The sequence below is a fragment of the Epargyreus clarus genome, unplaced genomic scaffold (genome assembly GCF_041222505.1).
Source record: "Epargyreus clarus isolate Ecla_fem2 unplaced genomic scaffold, WU_Ecla_fem_2.2 ptg000010l, whole genome shotgun sequence".
NCBI lineage: Eukaryota > Metazoa > Arthropoda > Insecta > Lepidoptera > Hesperiidae > Epargyreus > Epargyreus clarus.
The window spans coordinates 3,204,197-3,218,825 of record NW_027332218.1 but is presented as its reverse complement, the minus strand read 5'-3'; the positions used below and the strand labels follow the sequence as shown (position 1 = coordinate 3,218,825).

The 14,629-nt window shown below is 33.1% G+C and overlaps 1 pseudogene; it reads right to left on the bottom strand.

Moving 5' to 3' along the window:
• The window catches only part of LOC140745622 (uncharacterized), a 28,447-nt pseudogene extending 14,548 nt beyond the window's left edge, over positions 1 to 13,899 (bottom strand).
• Between the last annotated feature and the right edge of the window lie 730 nt (positions 13,900 to 14,629).

Here is a 14,629-nt window from a genome sequence, read left to right as displayed (position 1 = left end):
CTTAATTTCTTAAAAAAAATATCTCTTATAATTTTCTTGAAAAGTTCTTATTTATCAAGTTATTCCCAATTATACCTAAGTAACACAAAAAAATGTTGACTTTTCAGTAGATAACATTTAACAATTTAAAATGACCTTAAACCAAAAAAAAATCTCCCGTCATTTTTTCGTCAAAAATAAGAATTTATAGGGCGTCTCAAAAAAATCAATTTTTAACAACCACCCTAAAGACCATAAAACCTTAACTTAAGAAATCACAGCGCTTTTTTCTTAGTTTGATTCCTTGAGATGAAACTACGATATAATTTCTTGATTATCAACTTTAGTGCGAATAATACAGCAATGATGAGAGCTGCGAGATCCAGGTACCATTTCTGATACCAGGGTACCATCAAGGCCGGGGAGCGTAAATGAGGAGCGCCACCAGTCCGGACCACGTGCTCTACCCAATGCGCCAGCTCCTTCCCTGGTGCAACTGGGCGGTCGTGGTAGATCAAGGAGAGCAACTTCACCTTCGCGGTATAACTGCAAAATGAAATATACATTTATACGAAATAAACGTTGTTTATTTGTCCAGGACACGTCAGAATTTCTTGCAACACTGATCGGACGATCTAGTTATGCTGGAATTAAAAAGTATCAATATCTCATTCATTTGATGTTATCACAATTGTAATTAAACCATTACTTTCCCACTTCGTGGCTTGGAATATCACTGGAAATAAGAACGTTTAAGTCTGCTACAATTACCAAATTAAAACTTAACGGATAACTCTCAGGGGTGCCCTTTTCATCACGAATTTTCCTATTACATTATTATTTGATTAAATATGCACCTTACTTATCTCTAAAATAGTTCTCCCAAAATCTACTAACCTTGAATCAGTGAGGATATCATTAATAGCTTTTTCCAAGTCATCAGCCATGGTAAAAGATAGGTCAACTCTCTTAGCGAAGCCTCTGTTCACTGCCCTGTCCACATTATTGAATTGATCACCAAATACAGGAATTCCGATGATGGGTTTCCCAAAGTGAGTTGTCTCTGTTGTCGACAAAAGACCTCCGTGTGTGATGAAGAGGACGCAGTTTGGATGAGCTGAAAGTTAGTTAAGTTAGGTTAAATATTTAAGTATATTTAATTCATACTTTATTAAGTATGAATGAATTTACAGTTAAATATTTGATATTACTAAGTATGACGGTAAGTGGAATGTATATTTCAGAAAGAGTGAAGTCATCAAAATGTACTTACAGATTATTGACAGAATTGAATTACATATTTATTTTGTTGTTATTTTATTTAATAATGTTTCAAAATTGTAATGTACATTTTTTTCACAAACACATATCTATACAAATATTTTACGTTTTATAGAAGGTATAGATTTTAAACCTTAATTGCTTCAAACCATAATTCCGGGATTACTTTTATACTAACCAAGAATGCTCTGCTGAGGTGCCCATTGCAAAATATGCACATTGTTTGGTCTATTGGGCAGGTCTTCTTCAAACTTCCACAGTACTGTCTGCTTCAATTTCCCGAAAATGTTCAATAAACCAGTTTTAATTTCCATTGGCAAATGTTTGCTTCGTAGATTTGATCCCATACTAAAGTATATGAGTCCGTTTTTGGCATTATCTAACAGTTTCTTTAAGTCCTGAAATAGGTGTGTTAAATATTCAATTACATGCTATACAATATAGACCCATATACTAATTGATAATATACACATCAAAATGTCAAAGTGATATAAGAATTATTTATTTAACATATAGAAAAGTATGTGCATAGTATTGTCACAGGAACTTGGGACACATAGCCATAACATAAAGTGAAAATAATAAAAAAAAATCACAAATTAAAAAAGAAATGCAAAATGATAAGAACACAAACCTCTGGCAACGTTTTAACTTTAGAATCAATGTGGTATCCTCCGACTGCCTTATAGTTTTGTGGTAGGCGAATCGGATGTCCCATAGAAACGTGCGAGTTACCCAGCATCAAAGATGAATTGTACCGTATATCCTCGAAATCTGGTACTTTGTGTCCCCTCTTTTGAATAAATGGCACAAATAGCCTTTCATAAGCGTCCCTCTCTATGCCAGCTGTATATCTGCAATTGAAACGTTATTAATATTACAGTTAAATAAAAACAAACTGTATTTTGTTACTGTATACATTTTTATCATTAAGAAACAAAGGTTAAGGACCTATTGGGATTCCTTGCAATACCCCGTATCACTATACTGTGTTGATTTTACTTAAAAATAAATCTAATCTAATATATTATATTATATGCGAATGTTAGTACGTAAATTCACAGTTTTCTCTATCATTCGCAACTCAGATCAACTTCCTGTTGGGATGGTAGATACCCCTTGGTCTCCTGATGTGCATAAGGGAGTTTGGTCGGGGTGGGTGAAAGTGGGTGGTTGTGGGGGGGTGAAAATGTCAAATTATATATCTGTCCTTCTCTAACTCATATGATCTTCTGGAAAATTATGAAAATTTCTGGAATGATCAAGAAAGTTCCAAAATGTGTGCAATTGATGTAATCTATCTAGAAAGTTTTAGAGAACTTCTAGAATGATCTAGAAAGTTCTGAAAATTTTAGTACTGATCTTGTAGTGTGGAGCTAAGGCATCCTTATATAAGATAGGAATAGATTAACATTAAGTTAGTTACAATAAAGACTTCAACCTATGAAGACGCCTTTCAATATACAAGAACCTGGTTCATTCACCACATGGCGACCCTGCCTGGCCGGTGCGCGTGTATCGCTGCCACGTTGCACGCGCACCGGGAGGCGTTAAAAATGAAAAATAAATAATTAACAGAAGAAATGGAAATTGAAAATGAAGATTTGATAATAATTAAGAAATAAATATGAAGAAATAAAGAAGATGTATAGAAAAAATTATTACAGAAGAAAATACAGGATACGGAAAAAAACAACAAACTGAAGACTAATAACAACCGAAAATGAAGAAAAAGAGAAAATATTTAAATATCGACATAAAGAAAATGAAGAGAGAAATGTCACCACGACAAGAAGACGAAGATGAAAATTAAGACAAGAACATCGTAAATATCAATCAAGAAACATATCAAGGACATCGTGCAAGAGGACATCATCAATTCACGGCAAAGAACATCGGCAACGAGTTAGCGAATCATGACCCGCCATCATCATGGATGGACCAAGGAAGAAGACGCGTCGCTTAATTCGCCAAGGAAGAACAAGCTTCTAAAAAATTCTAGAATGATTTAGAATGTTTCAAAATGAGTGCAACTGCTAAAATTAATCCGAAATGATCGAGAAAATACTAAAAAATTCTGGAATGATCTAGAAAGTTCAAAAATGTGTGCGATGGTTGTAATCAAATTAGAATGTTTTAAATAGCTTGTAGAATGATCTAGAAAATTCTAGAATCTCTGCAACTGATAAAATCGATTCGATATGATCGAGAAAATACTAAAAAATTCTGGAATGATCTAGAAAGTTCAAAAATGTGTGCGATGGTTGTAATCAAATTAGAATGTTTTAAATAGCTTGTAGAATGATCTAGAAAATTCTAGAATATCTGCAACTGATAAAATCGATTCGATATGATCTAGAAAGTTCCAAAATATGTGCTATTGTCACAATTGATCTCGAATATTTTAAAAGCTTCATGAACTATGTCTAGAACAGAGGTCGGCAACCAGCGACTCGCGAGCCACATGCAGCTCTTTCGATGTAAAGCAGAGGCTCCTTAGTACCGCAATATGCGCAAATATGATTTAATTAATTAGAAAAAAATACAAATTTGGTCTAGAACGTTTACAAAATTTCCGTGCATGCTTTATGCGCGAATTTAATAATTTAAATTTTATTTCTGAGCTTTATGAACTTCATTTTATTATTAAACTTCATGAACGGTTTTTTTTATTTATTTATTGGTGATTTTTTTGAGTTTTTATACCATTAAACATGCAATGTATTTTAACCCGAGCAACGTCGGGTTTTGCTGCTAGCTTACTATAAAAACCTTAAAAACACTATCATATATAACTCGATATGTATGATAAAAAACTCGATAAAGATTAATTTGTCGAGTAAGCATTAGGTAAGAATAAAGTAATTGAAAAAAAAAAAAGCATAATAACAAAATCGCGAACGACATTTATAATCTTTACAATGATCAGCCACAATTAGGAGGATATAATACTACAGTGCCTATTAATACAAGGTTTCAATCGTGGGCTTGATCAATTAACTTTATCTCCGTACATCACAAATATTAAATCCTAAACGAACACCAGAGGCGCTGCATGTAACTATATGAGTAATCGAGCTGCCATGCTCTCGATTTGATTGATCAAGAATTCAATTCAAAACTTATACCAAGGATTTGTACCTTATACCACAGTACATAATTGTGTTTCTTTTTATACTTACAATTTCTGAAAACTGAGTCCCATCACAAGATTCATTAATTGAGTAACTCGTTGCGTAAATGAGAATGGCACTACACTAGAAGATGTTGCGTCGGCAATGTAGGCAGGATTAGTTACCTCATCTATTAACCGCAGTACCATCCAGTGAGGGTCTAATGCAGATACCCAGATGTAGGGACAATTGAAGACAGCGGCTAAGCTGAAATATAATAATCAAAGTTTGTTAATAGAGGAAAGTGATACCCTGAATAGGTTTGTTAAATTTATGATTTGTCATATTTATTTTGCTTATCTATAACTTTAATTTGAAATATTTTTGTATATTTACTCAATGCTTGGCACCACCAAAATTTGAAAAAAGACATCTTATTTTTTCTTTCTACTGTTTCTAACAGAATCTTCTTAGTTCTGATCACATTCGGATCCAGTAGTACGTTATTTCAATTTTAACTGATAATTTCTACATCTATAATAAAATAATAGGTTTTATTTCATTTAACATACCCACTATTGATTTCAGTAAACATCCATTCAATTATAACAACGTCAAATTGCTCTTTGGGATCATTAAGTAATTTTGTGACTGCATCGTGAGCTACGGCATTTGTTTGCATATCAAATACTAGTCTCATTAAAGTAGACATATCTTGCATATCAATTTCTTTCTTCATTATCTTTTCGATATTAAACACATCCACTGCAATGAAAGAAATAAGACAATCAGCATCTCAATAATGACTTCAACATATGAAAAAATCATTTTTATATTCAAAATAGGTCAAAAACATTACTCTACAATTATGTTTTATAACCGAACAGCGTTGCTAATAAGTCGCTAGATAAGAAGGTGGAAGAACCGGCGGTACCACCGCCACGAATATTTCTGCCTAAAATAATAGCAGGTGAGGCGCTGCTGTGTTCTGCTTTCAAGGGCTTGGTAACTGACATACTCGTTTTTTTTCGGAGACGTTCCAAGTTTGCCTTCAGGGGTTACCTTCAGCAACGCACCTGTGGCCGACGTCAAGATACTAGAAATTGACAAAAAATCTTCCTTTTATTCCTTAAATATTACCCATCTATATATATAAAAGCGAAAAGATACTCACGTTCAAAACGTATTAATCAAGGTTTTGACTAAACTACTGAAGCCACTATCATGAAATTTGAAATATAGCTTCATTTTATAATTTAGATGCGCACTAAGAACGGATTTTTTTGATATTCCACCGTTAAAGGAGTGAAATGGGGGTTGAAAGTTAGTATGAAACTCCGCCAGTTTTAAAGCAAACTGGATAAAAATTGGTATTTAGCTTTCTGATTTAAATTAATAAAAATTTAATCTAAGGGTTTTTCCAAAATTAACCCTAAAGGTGGTTAAATAGGGGTTGACAGCTTATTTTAAATTTTGCCATTTTGAAAGCCAGCACTATAAAAGTTATCCATTGCTTTACTGGTTAGATATAAAAGAAATTTAGTTCTACCGTTTTTGGAAAATCAACCCCTATGTGGGTAAAATAAGGGTTGTAAGTTTGTTTGGAACTCTCCCAGTTTTGATGTAATTTCTATAAAAATCGGTATTTAGCTTTTTGGTAGAAAATAATTAAACACTTATTTCATTGTTTTTGGAAAATCAACCCTTAAGTTGGTAAAATAGGAGTTGGCAACTTATTTTAAAATTTGCCAATTTGAAAGCCAGCACTACGAAAGTTAATCATAGCTTTACTGATTAAATATAGTGGTACTTTTATTCTACCGTTTTTGGAAAATCAACCCTTATATGGGTTAAATAAGGGTTGTAAGTTTGTATGAAAGTTCCCCAGTTTTAATGAAAACTACGAAAATCGGTATTTGGGTTTTCGATAGAAAATAATTAATCACCTATTTTATTGTTTTTGGAAAATCAACCCTTAAGTTGGTAAAATAGGGGTTGGCAGCTTATTTTAAAATTTGCCAATTTGAAAGCCAGCACTACGAAAGTTAGTCATTGCTTTACTGATTAGATATAGTGGTACTTTTATTCTACCGTTTTTGGAAGATCAACCCTTATATAGGTTAAATAAGGGTTGCAAGTTTGTATGAAAGTTTCCCAGTTTTAATGAAAACTGTACGAAAATCGGTATTTGGGTTTTCGATAGAAAATAATTAATCACCTATTTCATTGTTTTTGGAAAATCATCCCTGAAGTTCGGTAAATGGGGGTTGGAATTTTATTTCAAACTCCGTTAATTTGGAAGCAAGGACTATAAAAATTTGCATTTTACTTTCCTGTTGGAAATAATAGAACTGTTTTAACACCATTTATGGAAAATCTACCCTTAAGAGAGTAAAAAAGGGGTTAAAAGTTGTTGGGAAGTCCGCAGATTTTGAAACAAAGTCTATGATGCTGATGATGAATGAGCTTCCTCCCGAGGTATTCCCGGAGCGCTATGACATGGGGCTCTTCAAAAAAGGTGCAAAAAGAGCTCTCCTTCAAAGCCGGCGATGCATTGGCGACTCCTCTGGTGTTGTAAATGTCCATAGGTGATAACTACTTTTCATCAGATAACACGTCTGCTTTATCGTCAGGTACAAATATAAAAAAAAAAAATGAAAATTGGTATTCAGCTTACTGATTTAAAATAATAGAACACCTATTTTATCGTTTTTCAATCCGTTAAAATCAGTTAATTTAAAAACAGTTAAAATCCGTTAATTTGGAAACAAGGATTGTAAAACTAGCATTTAGCTTTCTGGTTCGAAATAATAGAGTTTCTTTAACACTGTTTATGGAAAATCTACCCTTAAGAGAGTAAAATAGGGGTTGAAAGTTTGTTAAGAAGTCCGCAGCTATTTAAGCAAAGTCTATGAAAATTGTTATTTGGCTTTCTGATTGAAAATAATAGGACACCTATTTCACCGTTTCAAAAATTAACCCTTAAGGACGTTAAATAGGGATTGGAACTTTATTTTTTAATCCGTTAATTTGGAAGCAACCACTATGAAAAATTATCATTGGACTCAACAAAGCATCTGAGTCACTGTTTTTTTTAGATCAACCGTTAAGGCAGCTATAAAAGAGTGTATGCATTATGCCTTTATTTTAGCAGCTCAACAATCAACCCCATTAGGGTACTATAAGTAAAGAAAGTGTCTTTAAAAACCATTATTGAAGTTACTTCCTTTGGCGTGTCTGCAAAAAGAACAGAGTGCAGAGAAGTTTAGTGTAGGGCGAAATTCCACGGGCCGTCGTAACATATACAGGGTGAATTTTTCAAACGGGCTTTCAGGGCTAAATCCGAAACTATAAGGATTAGCGAAAAATGCTGTAAGGAGTTACGAGACCGATTTTGATAAAAACTAAAACTGCATCATTACTTTTTTAAAATATATTTTTCCTTAGCCGGGAATCGAACGAGTTCATTTTGAAAAAAATTACACCCTCTATATTATTCCACCATCTGATAGTGTCGCTTATAAGGATCATATTCTGGGAAGTAGTGTTATGTGACAAATTAAAGGAAAAGGAAAATTTTGAAGAAAATACATATTTTTCCATACATTGCCATACTAATCCTTAAGGATTATACATAACAAATGATGTATAATTCTTTAGAAACATACGTAAGTCATACCATTGAAGAATTTGTTGGTTAATCAACTAATTATTCGATGTTATAACTGTGACATACGGCTTAGTATGAGAAAGTAATAGTTTGGCAAGTAATTACCGCCGTTTTTACGATTTATTTTTTAAAAAAAAAATAGATAAGTGATTAAATAGTAAATTGTTATTGTTTGTTGTTAATAACTACGTTTCAACAGTAAATGTGATTTTCTATATCTCTTTGTTTAGTTATCACTCGGATTTGACTCGAAAAAGACATTCTCGCAAATTGTCAATTTTACATCTGTATTAAACGAAACTCCGCCCATAGCAAGTTAAATCTATTACAATGGTCCTAAAAGTAACCTTAACTAAGTCGGACATAAAAATATAAATTCTTGAAGAACAAAACGTTCATTTCGAATGATTTGAAACATTGAGCCAAAAAAATTGTTAATACGCGAAATGTTTCAATTGATGAATGGCGGGAACTTAACTGCCAAATTAATATAAAAAAATATGTATTTTCTTAAAATTGAGGCTTTTCCTTTAGTTTGTCATTTATCATTACTTCCCAGATTTTGATCCTTATAAGCAACACTATCAGATAGTGGAATAATATAGAGGGTGTATTTTTTTTCAAAATGAACTCGTTCGATTCCCGGCCAGGGCAAAAGTAATTTTAAAAAAGTAATGATGCAGTTTTAGTTTTTATCAAAATCGGCCTCGTAACTCCTTTCAGCATTTTTCGCTTATCCTTATAGTTTCGGATTTGGCCCTGAAGGCCCGTTTTAAAAATTCACCCTGTATATTTAACATGGAAATGTATTGCGCGTGCTGAATTGCAGAACAGCGGTTTTTTAGGGTTCCGTACCTAAAGGATAAAAACGGAACCCTATTGCTAAGAATTCGCTGTCTGTCCGTCTGTCCGTGTGACACAGGGCTCTATCTCTGAAACCGTAATAGATAGACATTTGAAATTCTTGCATAACGGTGCAATACTAAAAATAAAAAAAGTTGAAAACAAAAAGGGGTCCCCATACAACAAACTGCTATTCGATATTTTTCCAACTAACTTTTGAACCGTTAGAGGTAGACAGTTCAAATTTTCACAATGTGTGTACTTTAATGGCTGCTGCAATGTTAAATACTAGAAATTAAAAAAAAAATACATTTTGGTTGTACGGTACCCTCCAGGTTCGGGTTTGACTTGCACTTGACCAATTATTAGTAACGCGCAGACCCGCGAGCCACAAGGGAAAGTCGCGGGCCACACACCACCCGTGGGTTGCCGACCGCTGGTGTTGGATATCAGTTTTCAGGATTTTTTTAAGGATGCATATGTACCTACATAGGAATGTTTTTGAAATTCTACCAAGGAGGTGAAATAAGTGTTATATGTATGTATACGAGAATCTTTTAGGTTCGAAGTTAGAAACGTGAAATTTCAGATAACGTCTATTTAGACAAATACACGATAACGTGTTCGGGTGCAAATTACATATATGATAATGCGTACGTTTATTCAAATTGCCCTACATTTGGGTATACTGATTAGGTACATCGCAACTACTTTGGACACACTGCGTGCCAACATTTTGTACTGCCGTGGGGTATGGTTGTGGTTATGCGTGGATTAATGAAGGTGATGTGGTAGATACATAGACCTTGTATTAAAATGTTTGGCTAGAACAGGGCTACAGTATCCCCTGCCTGTCGTACGAGACTAAAGGAGGACTTCTGGAGTTGCGGGCGGCAAGAATGGGAGCTTTAACCGCCCAGCCAGAGACCCTGGAAAGAACCAATGTATGTAAGGCCCCATATAACATGGACGGTTCCTATGGAATAGTGTAAATAATAATTACTGTATCCTACATGAAACTTATATTTTAAAGAACATTTCATTACAGTCCACTAATTAGAGTTTTAGTGTATGTTTCTGAAGAAAGCTTGACCAATTTAGGTTCACAGTGACGAAAAAATAAGCTTTTATTAATTAAATATTAATGCTACTTTATCGTTATAATTGTTAAATTACTATAATTATTAATTATTTATTATTATATATTATTAATTATTTACGATTACAGTTATTTGTATGTCATATCATATTTTTTTACGCGGGCGAAGCCGCGGGTTCTGCTAGTATTACTATAACATTACCATAAGGTAGAAAAAACTAGGTAAGTGTTAAACTCAATACTCACCTGGTGATGTGTCTTGCAAGGAGCTTATATCAATTTCTCTGAGTAGTGGATTTTTTTCAGACTGTTCGGAAATGGAGTGATGTAAGTTACCTGAAAAGGTAAAATATATTAAAAAATATAAATCAAAATAAACATTGAGTACCTATGTGAAGTAAAGTTTAAAAATAAACATTTACTACATATTTCTTTAGTTATTAGTATAACTTTTACGAACCAGGAAACTCTTGCGCCCGTTGTTAATAGTCAAACTATCCCATGTTTTAATAGTTTTTAAGGTTTATTTTCTTTGTAAAAATTAAAAATATTTTCAATTATTATTTACAACATTTTCTAACATTTACCATGATTTTTAAAGTCACTGATAGAAATCATACAGTTTTGAATCGATAAATTCATTTGACCGAATTGTTACTTTTGAGTCAGTATTGAATTGAACGAACATACCTCATTGCCAGCTTCGATTAAATGTCTCACTACTCCATCTCCAAGGATGGAGTGACTCTTTCCAGGCATTGGGTACAGCACCAATATTTTATAACCATCACATATATTTGACGCATACAGTAGAAGGCAGAGTAGACTTAGGTTGAACATTTTCTGTAAAAAATACCTTTTTTATTCGACTGTATTGATTAGGGTTCTTATAGAAGTCAGTAACCGTAACCCAAAACATCCGAAATAAAAATATATCAAAAACCGTAACTGATTTTAAAAGATTCGAATATTTTTCGGATAAGGGTGAAATCTAAATGACACACTATCATAAACAATACTGTACAGTTAAATTACTTTATGGTGGTGTCATACATATTGGTAGCAGATTGTTGCGAAGTAGTAATCCTAACGGAATAGCATAGATTTTCGCAAAGTAACGCCTGATCATCATCATCAACCCATTATTGTCCCACTGCTATTGTCGGCAAGAACTAAAATCTTCCGGCACCTTGACTTAGTAAACAAGAGATTGAAACTGGTATTATCTCCCTGTGATTATTGCCAGAATAAACTGATTGCCTAGCTTATCGCGAGTGTATCGAATATATCAACTTCAATTGGTCCTACTACAACACATACAAACGATTTCTTTGTGTATTCTTCAAATATATAAAACAATACAATCTTGAGAGTATTATCATTGAAGTGTTTACAGATTTATATTATACACATTAACTTAAATATGGATGGATACCCAACAATGGATGGGTAGATAGTAATCAAATTTCAAGGCCGATTATGATAATATAATTGTGATTGATCGATTATTATATATTTATAACTGATATTGTGTGATATAAGATATAAGCAGTGATAGCCTGGTTTTTTGTTATCGAGGGGGAAACCTTCAAAAGGTACCCCACAACGTGGGAGCGACGCCGGGTTATGTGGGATTTTTACCGCACTAAAATCCCCCCAGTGGCCGTCCTCTGCGCTGCGTAAAGGGCTCCGGGATCTCCAAAGGAACGCAACCGGAGTCGGAGGGATCCGAGGCTCACGCCTCTGATTTACAAAGTTATGTGCGTATTAGATATTAATTATCACTTGCCTAAACGATGAAGGAAAACATCGTAAGGAAACCTGCGTACCTGAGAAATCTTTTTAAAGGTATGTGAAGTCTACCAATACGCACTTGGCCAGCGCGATGGACTATGGCTTAATCCTTTTCATTCTGAGAGGAGACCCGTGCCCAGCAGTGGGACAGTAATGGGTTGATGATTATGACTTATATCGTAAATAAAATATGATACTCAATAGCACATGTCGCTTATGTGTAAAAAGAAAAACCAATTAATAGTATTTAACTATCTATTGTGTCACCACATCTTACTAGGCTGGCATTTAATTAAAATTTATAAAAAAAATGCAATTGTTATATATACCGCTATTATTTTTCTAATCATCAACACAAAGATGATGTCATCATCAATCATAATTTATTCCGCGTAGCAGACCAAGGTCAAAATAGTTTAGAGCAATGTTTGACAACGTATGGGCCACTTAGGAGTCCCCTATAAGAGTCGCGATCCACTAGTTGAGCTCGAAGCCTGTATAAGGGGGTCGAAAGAAATCACAAAGTCTAAGTGAAAAACGGAATTAATTTGTTAAAGGCTTGTTAAAAGGAGCTTTAAAAACAAGCTTTTTAGTGAAGATTCATTTGATACCCATATAATGGAAATTTCACCGCCCTCATGGGGCATCTGTCCACGTAATGAAAATATTAATTTAAGGACATTTGTAGGCACTTAACTAAACAATAACTAATTAATAATTAATTAAAATGTTAAATAATTATGACATAATAAGATTCCAGCGAAGATCGGAGTTTAAGAATGGGTAAATATTTTTAACATGAACAAGGTTGAAAAGCACTGTCCCAGAGACATAGGTATTGTATAAAGCTGGAAGTATATAATTAAAGTTTCATTATAGAACTTTGTATGTTATAATTATGTTAAGGCGATTATTGTCTATAAGTAGCACTTATTGTACAAAATCGTAATTGATAATTCTTAATCATGCAATGGAAGTGTGACTTCTCTTGTGTGTTCTTTATATTTCTATTTTATAAAACTGATTTTATCACAAAACTCACCACTATAAGTGTGATAAAAAGTTATCTTACAACAATATTTAAGTATTATATTTTTCAACTACTCGTATAGTCAAGGCACTTTTCGGCAAGCAAACATTTAATAATGAATCAAAGTTAAGATAAGATTTATAACAACATTTAGTTACATACACTCTTCACGTGATATTTTGAATTGTTATTGCGTACAGACAGATAGTAAATTGTTATTATTTGTGAAGATGTGAGGTATTTACACCATGCGGTAGTGCCTCATCATCAACCCATTACTGTCTCACTACTGGGCACGTGACTCCTTTCAGAATGAGGAGGATTGGGCCATAGTACACCGCGCTGGCTAAGTGCGTATTGGAAGACTTTAATAACCTTTGAAAACTTTTTTTTGAAGATTTCTCAGATATGCAGTTTTCCTTTACCGTTTAAGCAAGTGATAATTAATTTCTAATTCGTTTTTGCCTGCAACCATTAAAATATTATAAACTCAAAATTATAAAATAACACTCCCTATAAAGTCCGTTTACTTTGGATAAAGTTGATCTGAGCTCAGTCATTGCCTTAATTAATGACACAGAGTAAAAGTAATTTATTAGTAGATTTTTAAGTAGGATATATATTATAGGTAGGATAATACCACCGCGGCTAAACCGCACATAAAATATCTACGCCAATATTTGGTAAACAAATATAGGTTACTACACAAAAATATTTTCAACTTCGTTTGAAAGTATTTAAATTTTGAGGACATTGAAAATATATTAAAAAAAAAACAATAAAATATTATCGTGTATCTATTTTGAATTTGGCATTCTAAGAAAAGTGGGTGCTTAGGATTTTATTCTGAAGTTCACAATGGTTTCGTTTGTGAAATTGCTTACCAATAAACAAAATTATATTATGATTCCAAAACGGTACTTACCACTTAAAACAAAAGTAAATATCAAATAAAAAATACGTAATATTTTCAACACATAACGAATTATTCACTTTATAAAAAGTTGCATTATGGTTTGCATAACTATTTAAAACTCTTGCACGTTTTACACTTCTATAATACAGTCAATGCCTCTGATATCATCAAGGTGTAAAAACGGACTGAATAAAATCAGATTGATTCATAGTCATATCACTATACAGCCATACATATGCTCCATTAAAAGAAACGCGAATCCCGTTCTAAATTAAATTTAAATTTAAATCACATTTAAGAATATCTATAAATCATACCTGGGGCATTTCACGCCAAGCGGACAGGAATAAAAAGTGAGGTTCTGAATTTTGTTCATATTGAGGTCAATTATACTCTTAGTGGATAGGAATGTGAACATACAATATTATTTTATATAGTGATTATTTGTCGAGTTCTAAAGAATGGTGAAAATTGAAATCACGATTTTTTATATTAGTTTTTCGTACATTAAAAAAACTAAATAAAATATTACTTTATTAAGCGGTTTGTATAGAAAATTGATTGAACTTTTTAATAGAAAAATCTATTTTGAAAAATAAATAAAAATACACGTCCAAAACCGGAAGTGAAATTTTGTGACCTAACATTAAGTTGACTGCATGCTCATTTACGTCTACACAATGCAATGAAATAATAAACAATACGACAGAGAAGTAGCTTACCGCTTGACCCTTATATGTATTTATTTGAATGAGTCTTTACTTATGAGTAAACAGCTTACGCTGCGTTCGTACACTTGGACTTAGTCGGAAACTAACTAACCTAACCTAACTTAACCAAATCTCTACAAACGTTTGGTTTGATCAAAAGATATCACAAGCGCTTGTAAATCTACACAAACCAA